Source organism: Pinus tabuliformis, chromosome 4_1 (genome assembly GCF_031772625.1).
Source record: "Pinus tabuliformis cultivar Carrire ecotype Pingquan chromosome 4_1, CPIR1, whole genome shotgun sequence".
In the NCBI taxonomy this organism is placed as follows: domain Eukaryota; kingdom Viridiplantae; phylum Streptophyta; class Pinopsida; order Pinales; family Pinaceae; genus Pinus; species Pinus tabuliformis.
The window spans coordinates 874291342-874296845 of record NC_142303.1 but is presented as its reverse complement, the minus strand read 5'-3'; positions in this window follow the sequence as shown (position 1 = coordinate 874296845).

The following is a 5504-nucleotide window of genomic DNA, read 5'->3' as shown; positions in this document are numbered from 1 at the left end:
AGAATCTCGTCAAACTCTTCAAGGTTTTTGGTTGGGGCTAATCTTGCATTGCCTGTATCTTTTTCAAATCAACCTTCACTCCTTCACGACCCACAATGTGTCCCAAAAACTCGACCTCTTCCACACCAAAAGAGCACTTGGACAATTTGACAAATAATTTGTGATCCCAGACAATGTTGCACGAAGCGGAGACGCGGAAGCGTCATTTCCCAAAAATATAGGAAGCGAAGTGTCTTAGAAGCATCTACTATATATATATATATATTTTTTTATATTTTTTTGTATTTATATTAAAAAAACATCCAAAATACCAAATTAGTTGTAGAAGATATGGAAGCATGCGTATTTGTACATAAATCAAGATAGATATAGCATCCATTGTACATTAATGATTAATTATTCGAGCATCAACCATTTAGATGCATCAACCATCTAGAATCTAGATTCTTCTCCTCTTGTCTAGCCTTTGCCTCTACCTCGATTGTCTAGGGGATATTAGTCAACATTGCCCAATTTTGATCAAACTACCTAATCCAAGACTTAAAATATGGTAGAAAAAAGCTTAACATGCTTGATGGATGATTTTGACTTGATTGAAAGGTAATTTTTTGCTAAGGGCGTGAAAAATGAGTTCAACAATTAACACCACAAACACTAGGGTACATATAAGGCTTGGATCTCTTGATTAAATGCTAATCACATACCTTCATATATGATATAATCTCTAATGAAATACCACAATTCCATTGATCTTGAATTCTTGAAAACTGTTAAGTCTGCTGAATTTTGAATAGGATATGAAATTCTGTTTTCTCCATATGAAGTCCAATGAGGTTGGAACCACTCTCAAACATCTTGAGTCATTTCATGGTAATGTTAAAAATTTAAGTAAAAGGATGAAGATGAAAAATAAAGGAGAATATTAAATTCTTAAACATTACCATGAGGGAGCATCTAGGAAGCATCAAGGGAGCACCTTGGGAGCATCCGAGAAGCCCCAACCCAACTTACGTCAGAAAAAATAATAAGAATTTATTTAGAACTCTATGAAACCCTGTGGAACCGCATGTCTCCCTTCGGATTTGCTTGGGGTCCGTCCCTGATCCGTCGTGGATCCGAGGAATATCAGTCGTTAGATCTGCGTTCAAAACTTCGGAACTGCAGATCAGGTTGGCACGGTTCCGAATTTCTAGGAACCGTCTTCGCCAACCCGATCCGCAGTTCCGAAATTCCGAACCGCGGATTCTACGGCAGATCCCCCACGGATCCGTACGGGTTGTGGATCCTGGTTTGGATCCTTGGGGGGGACGTTTCGTGCAACACTGATCCCAGAGTAGTTGCAATATCACGTATACATGCTGAAGATGTTTGTCCCAGGTTAGGCTGTAGATGAGAATGTCATCAAAGAAGACCAGGACCAATTTTCAGAGATATGGTTTCAGCAGGTGGTTCATGAGGCTTTGAAAAGTAGTGGAGCATTACAGAGACCAAATGGCATGACTAGGAATTCATAATGGCCTTCGTGAGTTCGAAAGGCAGCCTTGGGAATGTCTACTTCCTTCATGCGTATTTGGTGATAGCTTGAGCGAAGATCTAGCTTGGTAAGGAATTGAGCACTATGCAGTTCATCAAGAAGATCATCAACAACCGGAATAGGAAGTTTGTCCTTGACAGTGAGCTTGTTGAGGGCCTAAAAGTCTGGACACATGCACCATTCTCCATATTTCTTTAGAACCATAACCACTGGAGATGAATAAGGACTAATGTTGGGATGAATAACACCAGCTTCGAGGAGTTCCTTGATGATTTTTTCAATTTCATTCTTTTGGGCGAAAGGATATCGACATGGGCACACATTAGGCAGTTGGGTTCTTGAGACCAAAGGGATGCTATGATCATGTTCACCCCTAGAGGGTGGAAGCTCTTTAGGTTTGTCAAATACCCGCTGGTGGCGATATAAGACTAGTTGCATCTCAGGATGAATATGAGTAGTGGATTCAATGGCCTGGATGGCATAAATTTGGTGATGACTCCGTGATGGCTTTTTTTCAAAAGCTTCTCCATTCGATGCGAGCTAATGATAGTAGGAGCACCTGCTCGGAGTCTGTGTAATGTATGAATGTGGTCATTTTGTTTAAAGCTCATATATAACTCCTGGAAATCCATTGTAACCGGGGCCAGTGTGCGAAGCCATTCAACACCCAAGACAATGTCAGAACCACCCATTTCAATAGCAAACATGTGGGTCTTTAGGTGGTAGTCTCCCATCTAAAGCTTAATATTTTCATAGCGGCCTTCACATTTCATGCCCCCCCCATCAACAATACGGTCTTGGAAATTAGATATTGCTTGCGCAAAGCAATGAACAGCTTCTGCGACTCGTTTATGGATAAAGTTATGAGTGCTGCCACTATCAATCAATACCATGACTGGTCGATGTTTAATAAAGCCTTAGATTTTTAGAGTTTGAGGCGAAGAAATGCTAGCAAAAGCATGCAGTGAGATAACCGGCTCATCTGGCGTAGCTTTGAGATCATTGTCGGTTTGGGTTTCCCTAACTTCGTCCTTGGGGACCTCAAGGGATGGAGCTTCCTCATGTGAGCTGTTATCTATAGTATCAATTTGAAAGAATTTTGGTTCCTTGCATTTATGTCCAGGGGAGTACTTGTCATCATAGTAGTAACATAGCCTTTGTTTTCTTCTTTCGGCCATTTCTGTTGGTGACACCTTTTGAACCTTAAGTGTTTTGGTGGGGCCCTGAGCTTGGGTGGGACGCGCCTTAGCGACAAAATTTGAACGATTGGATTGGGCGGTTAAGGCAATTTCCACCTCTAAGGCCATTTTGCATGTGTCTAACCAGGTAGCTGGGTGGTGCATCCGGTCATGGGCTTGGGTGGCTTCTTTTAGGCCACTGATGAACACTCCGAGTAGAAGTCATCTCCTAGAGAGTCAGTTTTGATGGCCAATTGCTCAAAGGCTGCGATGTAGTCCTTTACTGTTTCGGTTAGCCGGAGCTTAGTGAGACGACCCAAAAAATTAGATTCCCGGTCAAAGCGACCACATATGGCTTTTGAGAAGATGTGCCAAGTTACTTTCCCTGGATAACATTTCTGATGCCACTGCCACCATTGCCATCTCTCTTGGTCCAAGTAAAGGGCTCCCACATGTAGTTTAGTTTGATCTTCCCAAATATCTTGAAGAGAGAAACACTGTTCCATTTGTGCTACCCATACTACAGGGTTAGAGCCATCAAATTTGTACATGTCCAGCTTGGGTGTCCGGTGGTTGGAATGGTGGTGATTTCCATGGAGGTGAATGTGATGGCTAGATTCTCCTTCTATGTGTTCATCAAAACTAGGCTCCTCCCGATGAGACTTGTGAAGGTGGTTAGTTAGTGTTGAGAGTTGTGAGTTAATATTGTCCATAGTGTCCTGGAATGCTTCGAACTTTTTCTCAAGGTTTTCGATCCTCTCATTAGCCATAACTTGAGATCTGGTACCGAGCATACACCAACCCCAGTCAATTACTTAAGAGTAGTCTCCTTAGAAAGAGGGCGAGCTCAAGAGTCTAATGGTGGGGGTCACTTGAAGTTACATTGGAAAAAAAATGTTGGGACCACTGGAAAATTGAAGGCTTACAGGTGAATGGTACCACTGCGACCAACTCGTTGTCCTGAAGCTTATGGGCTAAGTCTCTTGCAAGTGTACTAGGATGTTCTCAAACTCGTTTTTTTTTGTAACGCCGAAAAGAGTTTTACTCCCTGCTGATCAATATTGCAGTGGCCGAATTCGAAAAAGCTTGCTACTGCCCAATATCTTGCAAAAATCAGGCCTGGACTATAGTAACTGAAACCCCAAGGTCTTGGTCCTGCTGAATGTGCTATAACAATCTGGTCTGGACTATGGTGGCCAAAACCCTCGCTGCACAAGCAATCTGATCTGCACTTTGAAAATCCCAACTACTAATTCTGAGTTGTACGGTAGCTGCAGAACCCCAACTGCTGGATCAGATCTGCAAGATAAGGTAGAGGGTGATCTTTAGATAGCCGAGGGAACTATGGTCACAAAGGAGTGTCAGGTGCTACAAATTGTAATATACGTAGGGGTCCAACAATCGTAGTCAGCTCAATCTTTCAGGCGCTAACTAAGGAGGATCAACCGTACCCTTTGTTGTATTACCCGACTACCCTATTGTACGTGCGAGTAATCTCCTCGAGCGCTGAGCTCAATGTATTGTAGCAACAAGACGACCGACGACTTATCCAAGGTTAGGTTTCAGGCGAGCGTAGGGGCTTCTGATATACTCGAGGGTACGTGAAAGTGCAATCCGTGCGCAATTACGTCTAATGCACTAGTACTCGAAGGGGTACCCACAAGGGTTACAAGGGAGTCCAACAAGCGTGACAACCTTTTGTAGTTTTTGTGTGCATGCCTCCCCAAATCCACAGGTTTATTCGCTCAACGACATATCCCGTTGTTTAAAGATGTTGGAACACGTCTCTAACCTAAAAAGAGTTCTGCAAAAATTGAGGTACAACTGGCCCTGGAAAGTGTTCTGATACCACTTTTTATGCTCTTGACCTACGAGAAATTCCAGAATACCAGAAATGCGAAGAAATATAGCCTAGACTCATAATGAAATAAGAAAACCTGCAAAGTATTTTATTATTCAGAAACAGATTCAATGCTCACTTGCCTCTTCGAGGGGGTAACCTCGAACAGAGTAGAGCTCGATTACAGTGAGACTCGATGATCTTTCCCTTACCAACTAAGACTATTTACAGCTAAATGACATCCAACATCCTAACTGCTAGTGGTCCCTTGCATAACACGACTAACCACTTTAGTTATTAACTATGGCCCGTTTACAACTAACTGTGGTCCCTTTTTTCTAATGCGGGTCAACCACTTACAATTATTAATACGGGCTTTATTGACTCTCTAACTAGCTATGACTTTGACTCGGCCCATTGGGCTTATTACATAAATAAAGGGGTTAGGGTTGGACCCCTAACAAAAAGACCCTAGAGTTTTGTATTTATTTACATTTGAAAGTTTGTGACTGATTGGGGTTGTGTCTGTACAGGTAAATCTCTCGAAGGTTTTACATACTTGTTGTTATCGATCAGTTTGATTGGGAGAGATTTGTTGTCTTTGATTTGTTGAATCAAGGAGGATTTGCTACTGATTGGAATAAACAAGAGTGTTGAGGCTTTGTAAGTGACACATTGCCTGGAAGGACATCTATGTGATGATGTCTAATAGGGAGGGTGGCGTTTGTCTTAGAGCTCTGACCTCGGATGCACACCTGGATCCTTAGTTTGATGGTTAGCAATTTAAGCTTGGTGTTACCTAGAGAGGCTGAAGCTTTAGTCCATCTTAGTCCCGCCGTGGATAGATTGCTCTGGTCAGGAATCTAGTCCATGGCATTGTGGTGCCTAAACTGTTGAGAGATCTTGCATAGATTGCCCTGGTCAGGAATCTAGTCCATGGCATTGTAGTGCC